The following is a 16,458-nucleotide window of genomic DNA, read 5'->3' on the forward strand; positions in this document are numbered from 1 at the left end:
AATAGCCATTTGTGACGCCTTCGTAGCTTGAGCTTTTCCCCGGTTACTCCAGCGAGTCGCCTCCTGTGGGTCCACAGGCGCTTCGGTAGGTCACGCCACTGACCCGCAGTTGTCAACAAAGGAGTGACCCGTCACGCCTGTTGACCGGTCGTGCCACTGGTGGACCGCCTTCGCGATTGGACCCCGTGGAGGTTCCTCCCGTCAGGCGACCCTTTTTAGCTCAAAGCTGTTGGCCGATAACTGACTATTTACTCCAATCAACCTTTATAGCTTTGCATAACTTACACTTGGTACATTACCTTAGTAATCTATTACTCCAGTAATCCATTACTTTGGTGGCCTACCGCTAGTGATCAGTAATTGTCAACCCGTAAATAACAATTTACTTCTGTTTGGCGATTCGTTTATATGTAAATTACCTCTGACAGGGTAGAACCTTCCGGTAGCCTACCACTAGGGTAATTTGCATATTCTGATCACACGCTGACCCCAACATGAAAATGATTTGGTAAGTGGAATTTTGTTGAGACGCATAAAACCTTTGTTGTTTTTTCACTCTGACTGAGGTTAAGCTAAAACCAAAGACGTCTGGTCGTAGCTGTGGGCATGTCTGTGTTTCCATTAAAGGCAGCCTGACTATGAAGTTTCCAGGCTTTAACTTGATAACATGAAGCGACTTTACAGAAGCAACCACATGTTTGCATTTCCCTCACTCTCTTTTTGATGTAATCCATGGAAATGGCAAGTAAATTATATGTGTATGGTTGGGTTAATACATTATACTGCGGAAACTTCCCAAGACATACCCACTACCTGTGAAATGAGCCCAGACAGAACACAGCAAAGCCACAGTCCATCTTGAGGAACCATTAAAGTTGAATGACTTGGATTTGCTCTATAAATAGAAGCTTTTTTCTCCAGCAAGGGACTGAAGAGCTGTGCATTGTGGAAAACACCGGAGGAGCATATGCTGAGGCACAGCTTGTTGCGGCCTCAGATGTTCCTTAACAGTTGATTTCCTCAAGTTGCGTTTCCTTTTTCACCACGTTATTGTGCTAATTATTTTTCGGCACGTTCCACTTGGGTGGCTCGCTGCTCGGACGGCGCAAACCCGGGCCGTCACAGGAGCTGCTGAATGCGTGCCCAGCTGTGCGACACATTGGCTCCTGAATACGATCGACTGTGCTGAAATGCTTCTGAGGGCTGATGGAGCGTTTTCTTGCGCTCAGCTTTTGTTGCAAAATAAGATTTGTTCAGAGAGAATTTTCTGCAGGGCTGCTCTCACTCTGTTTATATTCAGGTACTTCAGTGTGTGTTTATATATGAAAGAAATCTAATCATTGCCTATATATCCTGTCTGGGGAGCTTCATGTCCCTCTCTTCCCCCGCCTGCCATGCTGCAGGGCTTGAAAAAACAAAAAAAACACATGAAGCAAGCACTTCCATTATTCACAAAGTGCACAGTGATGCCACACGTAATTGCTGTAGATGACAGCACACAGTGACATGCAAGCAGTACAGCAAAGCAGTCAAAACGAAGTGTGTCATTATATTGCTTGTCACGGTGAATTTTTCCGTCTGTATATCCCTCACATTTCCCTCAAACACTAAGACTTGCTGCTTAGAGCCTGTGATATCTGCCGCGATGTGAAACGGGTGTGCATTTTGTGTGCGCACCTGTATACCAATGTTACAGTTGGAATCTGAGCCGCTATTCATTTTGTGCCAGGAGGAACGTCTGCAGTTTGACCTGACTGAGAAAAACCTCACGACTTCAGTGTTCCAGATAGGATCTTTTCTCAAATGTCAGGAGTGGGATTTCACACAGGTTCTGCCATACGCATGTCATCTGTCGGTTTTGTTTCTGTTTTTGCATTTTCATTGAAATTTAAATAAAAAGAGAAAAAAAAAATGGAAGAAAATGCATGTCTTTCCAGAGAAAGGGGAAAAAAATAAAAAAGTGCTCCCGGTTCTATAGTTTCAGCCTTGCCTACCGAGGTCAAGGGTTCCATGCTTGAATGCCCATATTTGCATCTTTGACTCGGTCTGGCCCAGTGAGGAAGAATGAGCTGTTGCGTCTCCTGTGATGTGCAAAAGTGAGAACGTTACAACAGCATTCAGTGAACTACATGCGCTCCACTGATCTCAGTGTGAAACTATTTCACCACAGCAGGGCATGCCTTCCCTCGCAAAAACTACACAAATGCAAAGCCACATGAAAATGGGGCCAGGCTTTAATGGGAGCGCATGAATAACTGCACTGAGACACGGAAAGCAATACAGTCATGCAAAAAATAAAAGTGAAGCCTAATTTTATTTACATCTTAAGTGAGGAGGACACAGCAGTCATACCATGCTTTTTTTCCCTTTCATTTGAATGTCTTTGCATGGCAGTGCTCTCGCTGGTGTTCTTATTGCCAGAGTTTGTCATTCCCAAATTATAATGCAGGATAATAACAACACTCGTAACCGAAGGCATTTGGAGTGTCTGGGCGATATGACCCCGGTTTGTCATGCCACAGCTACGACTCACTCAGTCCGCGTAGGCAAGGTGAAATCTGCATCGGTTTCTCATATTTACATGTGAACTAATGATTCCCCTGTGGGCTTGCTGTGGCCTTCCAAATACTCAACGTGGCGCAGCCAAGGCTGATGTATAGCACTGGTGGGCAACAGGAAACTGGTGACTAACTCAGTATGATACATTGTTTCACGGCGTAATTGCAGCTCCCAGCTGAATGGGACATAAGCCAACAGAGACCTACTGACCTTGGTGGAAGTTAAAAAGAGCCCTGTGTCTCTACATGACCCATTTTGTCACTGAAAAGCTTTGCTCGGCATTAAACAGCTCTGAGGGGCTGTTGTGAATGGCTGTGTTTGGCAGCAGTTATTACATAGGTAGGGATGTCAGGAAAGCAGCTTGTGTGGCACGGAGAAAGTAGTTAACATCCGTCACGTATCTAAAGAGGAGCACTGTGAAGTAGTGCTTTAGTGATGGTTAAATAAGGCAGTATTTCTAAGGCTGGGGCTGTTAAACAGCATCAAACGGTTACTTATGTCTGTGGTAAAAGCCTCTGTACCAACTGTTCAGTTCCCGAATGCAACATAAAACAAGCCACATGTCTGTCAGCATAACTTAACTGAACTGAAACTGGTACACACTGTTGTGTCCAACTGTATTAGACACACATGGAAGAAATGTGTTCTGGTGGTGGTATGCCACACAGAGCTATTGATGAAAAATAACATGCCGTCTTTCAAAGAGCCAGATGCTGCCCTCTTTGTTCTCCATCACCCGTCTTCCTACCCTGTCGAAGTCAACAGCTGTTCGCTCAAACAGCCAAGTAAAGGCAGGAAACTGATAATTGAAAATGTCGATCTCATTAATTATCGCAGTGAAAGTTGAAGAAGCAGCTTCGAACGGGGGAAAAAAGTAGCTCCTTCTCATTCAGGCTTGAGTGCTTTTCAGAGCATAATCACACTATATGGCAAAAGCTATCCCTAATCCTAAAAGTAATGTTAATATCCTAAAGCACAAATAATGGATGATTTAACATCAAATAGCACACGGATAGGAAAGACTGCTTTTAGAAATGTACAGCACTGCTGTTCCTGTTAACATAGCCTGATTACACAGTAATTCCAACTCACTTTATTTTAAGGCGCTCTCACTAAATCAGCATTACTTATCATGTTTCCATAGTTACAAGACAAAACATGTCACGGTGTTCTCAGATGTGTGTTGGTTGGTAGTTTCAGGGGACCGAACATTATGATTAGTCTTCATGTGGCTTGAATTTGCTCTCAAAATGAGAATGGACTTGTTACTAGTGCTGGAAATTCTAATTGATTACAGTTAATAGTTAAAAAAGGGAAGAGCAATTTAACTAAATAATGGAAACACAAATGAATTGGTTATCGAGAAAAGTTACTCTTGCTTTACCGTCAATTTGTTCCTCTTAATTAGGCCTGTCTTGATGTTGTGCACATGGCTGTAATATTGCAGTGCTGCTGGGACACATGAGCTGATCTGTCAGCACTGTGTGGCTCAGAGTAATGACTGATTCAGTTGCTGCACTCCAGAGGAAAAATTAGTGGAAGCTGCAGTTAGTGGGGAAAAAAAAGATTAACTATAACATGAATGCTATCATTTCAATACAAATATGAAGAAAAAGCAATAATGAGACAGCCATGATAAACTGGAAATGTGCATGTCTCCAGATGCCTTCTATTATTTCTTTATTTATTTACATTTCATCACTGGTTGAACAGTTTTAAAGTGGAATTGAAAAACTGCCATTGCATTTTTGATGTCCATTTACAAGTCAATAGTGGTTGGAGCCACTGAAAATGGTTCCCAAGGTGGATTTTGTTTTTTTAAACCCCGTTTCTGTAAAAAAACGGGGGCAAACAATTTTTTTGAAGAAATTCCATCTCTGTGTAAACAGAGGAAACCACTGCGCACGCGCCCCACAGCCCTGGTAAATAGTTCCGCAATTGCGTGAGTAGACGGACAATAAAAACAATGTTTGCCTCCAGACTGTTATGACTCACAGTTCATATTCTCTTGGTACTTGGTAGATTTGAGAGTCTCCTGTAATATTAACCCAACTTTGTCGTCTGTCCATATCAATGGCTGCATACTCGCCATAGTTCATGTTTATAGCGTATTGGTGTTTTTTCACGTGTGTGGTTTCATTACAAAAACAAACAGCACCCACTATTGGCCAAACATGAAAACGACTGCTGTTTCGTGTAAATGGACTTATCCGAAACAAAATTGTGAAATCCTTGTTTTTTCACTCTAAACTTTTTGAACGGGGTGTGCATCTCCTTCCGACGTGAACACTTTGTTCCCTCCTCATATAAGTGGCCACGAGAGGTCACTAAATAGAAAGACACGGGTCATTTCTTTTGGTTACAGGATCAATCTTTGAGAGTGTGTTTTGCCTGACTGGTTTGTGTTTGCAACTAGCAGGTGATAAACACTCACTATTTCACATCCGAAGAGCCATATCTTCCTCTCAAGAAGTGGAGGAAACAAAACAGGGTAAAAGAATTGCTCTCGGAAAAAATAAAATAAGAAAAAAAAAATCAACTCGCATGTCTCAGGTGGCCACAAATACAACTCCAAATCAATGAAAATATTTTCCCGTTACTGCGCTGTGTGTGCTTAGGCAACTGCTTGCCAATATTTTGTTCACAGCCTGTTTCTGCTTGCCCCAGAGGGCCAGAGAAACATTTATTGCGTGCTTAAAGTTCACCACAATAGAATGAAACACTCTGGACAAGTTGCTCCCATCACAGAGCGACCATAGACAAACAAACCCCCACGTTTAACCGTTTCACACAAACCCGGGGAAAAACATGCCAGAGTGGCATGAGAGACGGAGCACGAATAAACATAAACCGGCGTCTCTGCTGTAGTTTAGCCGCAACGTCTGAGATGTTATTGCATCAATGAATAACTTTACTTCATCTTAAAGACAAAAAGGGCCTTTCGGTTGCAGGCATTCTCGGTGTTGTGTACGGCGTCAACTTCTTTGCAATGCTCAAACCGGTAAAACTTTCTAGCAATGTGAAACTACAGTATGAAATCATTCCTCACAGGAGGGGGAGATTTTGGAGAAATCTGGCGACTAAGGGGTGCAGATTACAGCCTCTTGCATGACAGACTTAAGGCTCTTTCCCTGGTCTATTTAGAGAGGTGCCAGCCACTCTTGTACCTGTAACACATACTACAACTCCTAATTGATTTTACAAGGCAGCTTAGGCTCTAATTGCTGATTTGCCTGGGGAGATTCTTGATCCAAATGGCTTAGCAACTTCTTTTGAGGCATGCTGTTCGGAGATTTTGATTCATGGGAGAGTAGATAGGACAGGGATTGAATGAATGCATCAAGAAACAGGTTGTGTGCTGCATTTAGAGTAAACAGATGCATTCCTTGTACCTTGTGTTCATTCCATATCTGGTTTTTAAGTTATCTTTTTCTAGGAGTGGCGAAGCAAACGTTGTTAACATTTGGAGCCCGCTGATGATGACGGTGATAACCAATGACATAATCTCTGACTGCTGGAGCAGATGAGTAAAATTGCATTGTCGGGAGGTGAATACATGTAAAGATTCTCTTGCGGTGTCCAAGGATTCTACAAACTTCTAAGGTCTTCTCCTGAGTAAAAAAGAAAGTCTGTGAATAAATAACTGGATGTGGGTGAATGAGAGACGTGTTACTTTAATGCATTTGATGCACTGCAAGTTGATATCTTAAAGCAAAAAAAAGAAAAAATGCACTAAGTGATTAAAAGACTTTGAATTCCACAGCAATTGATTTGTTTTATTTAATTTAATAAGTAGTGTGTGCACAATTATGCAAACTCACTAGATCAAAATGTATCATCTGCATTTCTTTTTTGATTTTATTGAAGCTTCAACTCAAAAGCACACATCAATAAATTGCCTTAATGGCCATCAGGAAAAGAGCTAGTAAACGTATTAATTTGAATGGCACGGTAGAGCAAAAAAAAAAAAAGAATAAATCTCAAATTGATGTTGTTGAATAGCCATTAAGCTAATGCAGTTCATCCTAATACCGCTGTGCTGAGGCAGCAGGAGCCACAGTGGCCGAGGACAATGCAGCCACGTGGCTCCAAACACTGTAGACACAAAGCTGAGTACTAACTTTGCGAACTGGTGCTTTTTGCCATTTTCCACCTTCACGGTCTATGGACTCTATAAAGGTCCAGAATTGTCAGCTTTCCTGGGAGGGGAAATCTTATTCTAATCTAAGAATAAAACAATTACATAGTATAAAGGTCAGTGTCCCACTCTTGCGTGGGAGCAGCTTCTGATGTTGTGGTTGGATTTCTACGGGTATTCCCCCGGAAAGTTGCCTACATGCAAATTTGAACGGAGTGGTTGGAAATCAAAGGTTACAGAATGTCATTGTGTCTGCAGAAGATTACACTATAACCTCACTGTTTGAGTCAACTGGTTGGTTAGTGTTTAACTTGTGGACCAGCGTGTGTGCGCATACGTGCGTATCTCTGTATGTGTATATGAACTGATATTTGTGTGTTTGTAATGAGATTTTTTCACCTATAAATATCCTGTTTTCTCAGATACAGAAAGAGGGTTTTCTTTGCCCTCAGTAAGAACTTGCAGGTTCACATTTGTGCCACTTAGTGTTATGAAGGTTGTATAGTTCAGAAGGACATTTCAAATCAAAATGGCTGACTAAAGTGTGGCTGGCAGAGTGGATCGCGAGCAAAAGAATCCATGACGGACTCATCTCAATGGCAGAAGAGTAATAAAATCCACTTGTTAAATGAGCCGACTGAGAGGCCCATCTGATGATGATATTGATATTTACAGGCACGAACAAATTCAGTCTGCACACACTGAATATGTTGCACATGCACAGTGTTTTCATATTCAAATCTAAATACGCATTTGCAACTCTAACGAGAGACACACTATCATGACTTAAATCAAGAGACGCGTGTCATTTTTCTTTGTAATAGTCCCATACAAATCAAAATGTACTAATCTATTAATAATTTCATAATGTTATGATAACCAGCCTCAATTTACAGCTTATTTCAGTACAATAAAGTGGGTAGAAAACTATGACATTTGGTTAATATGGCTTTTTATATCTCTTTGGTTGTGTTTTGTTCATGTGGCTCAAACGTAGTGGTGACCTGATGCAAGGTGATCTCCTCATAGCTGAACATAAAAGTTGTTTTGGCCCGTTGACTCTGATTTGTTGCCCTGATACACCCTCTCTACGTGTACATTTTTATTAGCCACCATCTCTCACACAGCTATTTCTATTCACAACGCCGGCTCAGGCTCAGAGTGAATAGAGACATTAAGGTAATTTCCCAGCAAATGAAAATTTCACGTCATCTTTTTCTTTTCTTTTTTTTTTTCTGGTTACAGCCAACGCACTTTTTCAAGAAATTCTTTATTTTATTATTTTTTCACAAGATACTGATGGCAGAAAATAATTTATCCATCCACAATCATATTAATGGTGCATTACAGGCTATTAGCCTAGTGAAGCAAATTATTAAAATAAAGGTCATTTTAATTTGCTCATTGAGACTGATGGTATGCCTTTGAAAATATTATATATATATATATATATATATATATATATATATATATTAAGAAAAAGTACAACTACTAATATGGAGATTAAATGAAAACATACTACCAATGCATCTGTGTTTTCTCTGAGGCAGAACACTGCTGCTTCATAACTATACAGATATTTGTAAGACTAAAAGAAATGTACATTATCATACTTATAAAGCTCAGATGTAAAAACACACCACTGAGATTCTAAACATTATTCCAACTTGATTCATCACATCAGAGGATTTGGGGGGGGACAAAACAGGAAAAAAAACACATGAATTTAACTTTAAGGCTCAAAGGTCCACTGGTAAATCTCAGAGGTGAGGCCTGTCTCTGATCAGCTCGCACACTCGTGTTGTTTTGGCCGTCACATCCAAATCTGCTCCTCAAACAGCCGAGGACTAAACAGTATGGGGATATGATGGGAGTAATCTGACAGAATATATGCAGTTTCATAAGACTAGCCAGGCAGAAAATAGATTGGGGGTTGTGATTTGGGAGAGCAGGGAGGGGAGGCGCGGAGGTTATAACGTGACTTACAGTGCACAAACTGCGTGGCGTGATCCATCGCCACATGATTAAACATTTGGAACTTTTGCCCTCATCTACTTTACTTTTTTTTTTTTTTTCCTAGAAAATACAGGCAGGATGTTACAGGAAGGGAGATCAGTTATTCTTCTCTAAGTATATTTTGTACTGTGATGTTAACTCAGCCTTGCTGTATGCGCCTGCCTTGACAGAAGTTCAGGGTAATTATTGAAACATATGGATGGTTGGCCCCCCTCTTAACCCTCTCACTAATGATGCTTGGCTATTACAGAAGGGCACAGGAAGGACACTTCTATCATTAACTGATGTATACCACCAGAGAGCCATGACTTCTCCTGCACTTGTTGGCTACAGAGAAGCAGAGCATTAAAAAGAAAGCAGACCTGCGTAATATCCTGCAAACAGATATTTCAATAGAATTAGCTCACAATGAGAAGGCCCTTGGTTTGTGTCATGGTTGAGCTAGACGGGGGATAATTTGATGACTCGAAAATTGCCATTAGGTATGAACAGGTGTTGTTGAGTGTCTGTGTTTGCACTGTGTGACATGTATAGAGAGTGGTGGCCTGTATAGAGTGTAGCCTGTCTTAGCCATAGGAGATGGATTGATAGATTAAGATCAAAACTCAAAGAATAACCAGCCTCATTTCACCTTTAGCCATCTATCAGGCAAATTACTATATGTGGAGACTTCCACGTCATGTTTTGGCCCTTGGCTTTGGCATTTTTCCTCCCGGTCAGTACACCTGATTAAAGGGAATACAATCATTACACCATGTTTGATCTTATGCAGACTGTGAAGGGGCAGTTGGGATTATACATCTGGTCTACACATTGCCACTTCACAAGAGGGGTTAAACATATATGTATTGTGAATCAAATTAAAGCAGGACTGCCTATGTTCACATATGGAAAGTGAAACTCATTGCCAAACACACTTTTGCTCACATTAATTGGTAATTTATGGTAATGCTTAAGATTTCTGCATTCTCCGTTAAAAAAAAAATATATATATATATATATATATATATATATATATATATATATATATATATAATCAGCAGGAAACCTGCTCAAACTGTAGAAAGTCATATACGTCTTTATGTTAGGCTCTGCAAGCGTTGAACCTATTTTATTCAGACTTTTAACTTGTACATATTTTTAAACTATTTATTGGACTTGCAAATGAACCACAATACAGGGCGACAGCAGTACTAAGTGAGATTTGGGATCCAAATTAGAGTCTTTAAATGGTTATAATGCAAGTATATTTCCAAGCAATACATTGTGAAGCGTGTGTGATTTTGACAGAACAATATTAACTAAATATATAAGTGATGATGTTCTAAAATATTCTAATATAACTTTCAGGAGTTATCATGTATCATTTCCAAGGATTTCATTGGGTGGCAACACAAAAAAAACAAACCTTAATGAGCACCTTTAGAAAGCTTGCTAAATTAACCAGTAAAGTGTTTGACGACACTGATAAAGGTTTAAACAGTTCGAGTTGCGGAAACTCGGGGTTTGAATATAAAATTCCAACAATTGCTTAATCTCTGCTACATCAAAGCCTCTCCATTGGCAGCAGATTGACTTTAACTCCACACGACCCACTTCAAGTCCATTAACTTTCTTTCCTGAATGGGATCGGGGAAGATGTCTCCCCTAATGTCAGCTCGCTCGGGGCATTTTATTTCAGTGGAAGCCGCAGCACTCAACGATTACCCTCCACTGTCCATGCAAAACATGTATACATCCCCCAGGTACGTCGCAGTGTGACCCAGCCAACTGGAGCTTTTGTTGGTGCGGTCTTGTGACTGTGGGCAAAAGTGATGCTGCTGCACAATGGACTAAAAGCTTTGGCGAACAGCAAGAGCCTGCAACACAATGGCTTCAGTCGTTCCAGAAGAAGCAATTGAAAATAGCTTCCCTCCTTCAGCTACAGTATATGCAGCACCGGCACAATGCAGCTGGAATAGCCTTTTACTAAATAGACCTTGCATGAGCTGGAGGTATTTAGAGAAATGTTAAATATTTACATTTGACCGTGATCAAAACATTTGTGGATATTCCAAACAAGCATAAAGTATATTCTGACTTTAGGGGAAAATAAATCTCTAAATTAAAATTTTGTGTTATCTTGACACAGCCTCACTGCGCTGTGGATTTTCACTCCAGGCACTGCAGACAGAGACGAGCACAAGTCCAGCTGAGTGGGGGAAAGTTAGGAATACGGAGGGCCAGCAAGTGTCATGGATGGATGGATGGCTGGATGGATGGATGGATGGATGGATGGATGGATGGATGGATGGACAGACAAACACATACACCAATGTCTGTAGACTGCCTCAACATATTTTCCAGGCTCACATCTTTCAGTGATCTATAACAGCAGAGCGGGTCTCACATCCATCTCACACAGTTGCTAATTGTGACAGGAGAAAGGATGCAGCCTTCCCATTTTTCCCCTTAAATGACTATTGGAGGCTGGAAACCAGATGGTGTGTTTGCGAATGTCACTAGTGGCCAGTTGCTAGATTTGATGATGGCGTTGGCCGATCTGGCATCTATCAATGCAATTCTTGCCATCTTCAAGAAGGAGCAACTGGAAAAATAGCACTTGGATAGATGTCATCCCTCATTCAGTGCACAGCAAATATTTCTGACAAAGACATATGGAGGAGCGCACAACAGCAGGCTGCCGAGCCTTTAGCCTGAGATGTTTTCACTTGATTGTTTCAGGCAACATGCACATTCAGATGGGAAATGTATGCAGTGTTTGCATGCAGGCAAGCAGACGGACACACAGCTGCAGCTCATGCACACACATACACAGAAGGAAGTGATAAATCTCTGCACAACCACAAACACTATTCTTCTTCCTCCTTACAGAATTTTCCCAGGAGCCTTCTCTATCCCCCCCCCCCCACACCCCCACCCCCCCAAAAGCAGTGTGATGTTTACCAATAAACCTTGACGCACCGCTTCATGCTGATATTCCTAAATCATATCCATCATACAACATGAAGCCAAACTATTTGTCTCCAGACCACAACCCCGCGTGCCAGATGTTGGCTGTAACATGCCAGGGAGGGAAGTAACGGCGCTTCCTCGAATCTCAACCTCTGTCACCCTGTCTTCAGCTGAGCCAAGCTTTGAGAAATAGAGTCTTTCACCTTCAGTCCATTTGGAATTGAGGGAACCAACCCGACGTTCAAAGTTGCTTGCTGAAGCAGAGTCGCTGTCTGGGCTTTGGCAGCTGGACTGATAGCTGGCCCGATGGAATGGCAGCTGTTGAAGGGCTTTTTAAATTGCACCCAGGTTGATGGGTGGCTGTCAGGAGGGCAATGGACGGAGAACTTCGAAAGGGGACAAAGGGGGCGGAAAGATATGGGGAGGATAGGATGGGGGAATAGTGAGCAGGGCTAAAAGGACAGTGACCCTGACATGAAGGTGAAGAGGAAAAGAAATGTCTCAAATCTAGGGAGAAAAAAAAGACAAAAAGATATAGTGATGGAAGGAGAAAAAAGTGCCCTGGGTTTGTGGAATGGGGGAAGGAAACCGGTTATAGGTATTAGCGTAGGAATAAATGGAGCGCTAAGGCCTGTCATCGACTGGGTTATTTAGGTAGGCTACACATCATCACTGAACATCAGATCTGATACTCTCAGACTATGTTTACACACAGCAGGATAATATCACTTTCTAACCTGTCTTAATCACCCGTCACTGATACCAGTGGAAATGTCAAAAGACAGTACTTGGGTATTCCTCTTCTTGCTGGTTTACGGTAGCCCGTGTGGCCATACAATCTCCCAGCTGTATTCACTGCAAAAGCCAAGATGTTTCTAGTGACTGCAAGATAAAATCATTGTGAACATGCAACAGCATTTTACACTAAGTGATGTGGAAATGCTGCATTTTGCCCTTTACCATGCAGTGAAACACTGTGGGTGTCATGTAATGCGACTCTTTCAGCCTCGCTGGCTAATCTTGCCTTGCTGTGGTTGTGCTGTGCAACAGATGGTGTTTTAAGAAGGTTGTCATGTCTCGTCCCTATGTTGCCACTTTCATAATTTGGTAATATTTAGGAAATAATGTTGGAGCAAGGTGTTGTCAGACGGCAACTGAATAAATACATCTTAGACCGTGGGGTCTCAGCGGGATGTTTGAGGACGCTTGGCACCGTCCAACATGCAATTTTAAACTGCATTAATGGCTGCCACAATAGTGAGACAGACATGCGTGCTGTCATTTGTGTCAAATTTGTGTCAAATTTAGACATATTCTGAATCTCCATCTACTCACAATATTCCACATTAAACAAACATTGATTCCATTCCTTTTGTCTTCGCAACCTAGTGGGTCGGCACAATTCTGATAGTACCTGAGTGGCTATATTCAAGGCCAATTATTAGCTATACATCTACCAAGAGCAGCAAAACCTGACAGGTGGCTCTCTCATTGCCTGCTGATTGCTGGAGTGTACCTATTAATCATTTTCTGCATTCCCCACGGGTCAGGAAACCTTTTTAGTGGCGCCGGGACAGATCAGACACAATTGGGCTACCAATTTTCTCTTCCTTAACTCTCCACTGTGTTTTCCTCTCCCATTTGCTTTCTCCCAATTCATGCTTGCATCAGATTTCTCTCCTACTAAGATGTGACTGATGCTGTGCGTCATCTTGAAAAGAGAAGATTAATTGAAAATTGATATATATATATATATATATATATTAATTATGTTATTATTAAGTTGAAGTACATCAGATGTCCAAAATGTAACTTTTATTCAGAATGAGCCGACATCCAGGCCGATATTGAGTTTATGCTAATTGCAGCAGGGCTTCATGCACAGTTTTATATTTCAAAAATGTAAAGGATCTGTCATATCCGAGCGAATGACTTTACATTTTCTCTGCGTTTACTCAACCCAGGCTGAGCATTCATAAGCTTGTGCCTTGCACAGCGCCATGATTATACACCAAAGAAATGGCAGCATACTGTACATCACAGTATCACACCATTTAGTGACTCCATGGTATAGCTTGCATATAAACTAGGAATAAATTCCCCTTCGGCATTTTGACAGCAGCTATTCAGATACTTAGCCCTCATACTTTGCAGTCATATTCCTCTGCCAAAATCAATTGTGCTAGCAACCATTGCCAAGCTTGAATTTTATCTCCCAGCTGAAAAAAAAAAAAAAGAAAGAAAGAAAAAAAAAAAGGGGAGCTGAGCATGGAGATATGCTGTTTATCAGTCACACGACTAATTCTCTCGCACATTTCTCCCGATTCCCCCTTTTGAAAGTGAGCTTGGTAATAATCTACAGGACCTTGAGCGCCTTATGCACACAATCAGCAGCGACTTGCCCAGATTTTCTTTCTTTCTTTTTTTTTTTTCCCCATTTACTCTTTGGTCAATCTTTGACCTTTTGAGTGCCTCCCACATTTTAATTAGTGCCAAACTAAGAAGCTGTTCAGTGGCCCCCAAACTCCCATTTGCCCTTTGTTCTCGTTGCCCTTTTTTGTGCTCCAATGAATTGCATGGGAAACACAGCACATTGAAGCAGTGACTCAATGTATGCGGCGAAGAAGATGGCTTTTGTAACACGTTGGGAAATTGCAAGCTTTTTAGAGTCAGACACATGTGCCTGCCAAATCTAATCAGTGGCTTATAAATGTTTGCCCTTTACACTATTAAAAAAAAAAGCAATGGCAGAGTGACTTAGTGCTCAGCTCAAGGTGGCCGATTATTGCGCTGTTTTAGCTGTGATTAAAACCGCAAAACTTTGTGTTCACCAATTCCATTTGAACCGTCACTCGTTGTTGCATCACCTTCAGCAGAGTTATTGATATTGTGCTCTAACTTGTGGTTTTTCCTTTGTTTTCCTGCAGCTCTTGAACTCTTGGAAAGGTTGCTTGAGTGCTGAAAGGTAAGCGAGCAAAATCTTTTTTTCTGAAACTAATTGCCTATTCTAAAACAAAAATGAGTCCCGGTATTTAAATTGTATTATCCATTTGAGCTCCGACCTGAGATTCACTTCATGCATGTCGCAGCAGAATGGAACGTTGGAGGTTGGAAAGTGGAAATCACATCCTCTTCCCTGCTTAATTAACATGGTCCAACAGACCCGACGTGCCGCTTTAGCAATCGCGAATCCCGCCCAGCCAGTAAGAAACTGTGTTCAGTCGGATCTGTCAGAGATAAATGGCATGCCTCGCCTATCATCTCTGTTAGCAATGCAATAGTGCAATGCAAGACAACAACAGGGAAGCAAGAAATCTAAATGGGCCATTGGATGACAACATAAATCTACGTGAGCGTCTTCGGTGTGTTCTGTGTGGACAGCATGTTTAACGAATGGACCAGATCTGCGCGTGTTTGTATTGCACGCTTGGTTTGACATGGTGGACTCAGTCATTATGTGCACTGTGGAAAATTCTGAGGTAAAATCTTCCTCCTCCTTTTAAACTTAACACCTAAATTACATTGCATCGGAGAAGAGTGGCTCTTATTTGCGAAGTGAGATGCTATTGAGTGTTGCAGGGTGATGTCTGGCCAAGACATGGGGAATGTACAATGATTTTAGTTTAGCTATGAACATGAGCACATCACGATTATGCTCTAGATTATGCAGCTTGATAAGGAAAAACATCCCGGGACTGACTATTTGATTGAGAGAAACCATTTGAAGAGTAAATATGGAGGAAAGAAATAACATATTTGTCCATGTAAATGACAAAATTGTAGGACAGTTTCCAGCAAATGCTCCTCATGCAAATGCTGAATATTGCTTAGTTCCTTTTCACCAAATAACAAAACTTATCCAAACATTGTCAAATAAGTCGACAACCCCCATGCCATCTGTTCACATATGTAAAAATGTTGGTTTTTTTTCCCACATTGGAGAACAATGTGCATGAGTAGTATATCTATTGGCGTACTATTGCGGATATTCAATATCAGCAAAACTGAACAAATGACTAAAAAATGTGAGGCGAGGCTCAGATTACACACAGGAACAGTAAATGACGGCAGCTGAGGGGAAATACATATTTTTTAAATGTTTACTGCTTTTAATAGCCTCTCAGTTAAATCCAACTTCTCCAGGAATCACCTGCAACCCAGTGCTGGCTCGAGCCTGACCTGAGCTCATCTGAATTAACCAAAGCACATTGTCTCGTCCCAAACAAGGAGGTGCACTGTAAGACCTAAGAACCATTCAGGTGATGTGGACCAGTTTTAGATATTTGCCTTTGTCTTCATATACGCTCTGATTCATTTTGTTTAGTATACAAGCTGTTGTAGCCACCATAATCTGAAAAAAACGAAAAAAATATAAAAAAAAAAACCCTAACCCTAACCCTGATGATAGCATGGTAAGACTGGTGTCCTCATATTCTAAATCCCTTATCTTGCACCTTCTGATGACTAACACGCACTTCACTTATAAGATGGTTTCAGCAGTAATTACTGTAGCCTCTTCTGCCATCTCCCGTTTCAGTGGATCATAGAAAGGGAACAGTTTGTTGCAGTGGGGGCATAATTAGTGATAGACCTTGGACATGTCATACTCTGTTAGTCAGACTTGCTTTAATTCCTTTGTCTCCTCTCTGCTCTGAGCATTTATTCGGGTTGTGTGTGTATCTTTAGCGAGCGATTACTGTGCGTGTGCATACTTAATGGCTCTAGTAAAAGTTTGGCTCTTATCATTATATAATCGGGATATAGAAAATATATAGTAACCCAGCTGTAGG

General features: G+C 41.3%; 1 long non-coding RNA gene across 1 annotated transcript in view; it reads left to right on the forward strand.

Moving 5' to 3' along the window:
• The window catches only part of LOC308123997, a 231,136-nt gene extending 215,114 nt beyond the window's left edge, over positions 1–16,022 (forward strand). The window contains exon 9 of the long non-coding RNA XR_013936268.1: positions 14,596–16,022. This is a non-coding gene — a long non-coding RNA (uncharacterized lncRNA). The remainder of the gene's footprint in view (positions 1–14,595) is intronic.
• The last annotated feature ends 436 nt before the right edge of the window (positions 16,023–16,458 follow it).

Source organism: Lipophrys pholis, assembly GCF_963383615.2.
Source record: "Lipophrys pholis genome assembly, chromosome: 18".
Taxonomy (NCBI): Eukaryota; Metazoa; Chordata; class Actinopteri; order Blenniiformes; family Blenniidae; genus Lipophrys; species Lipophrys pholis.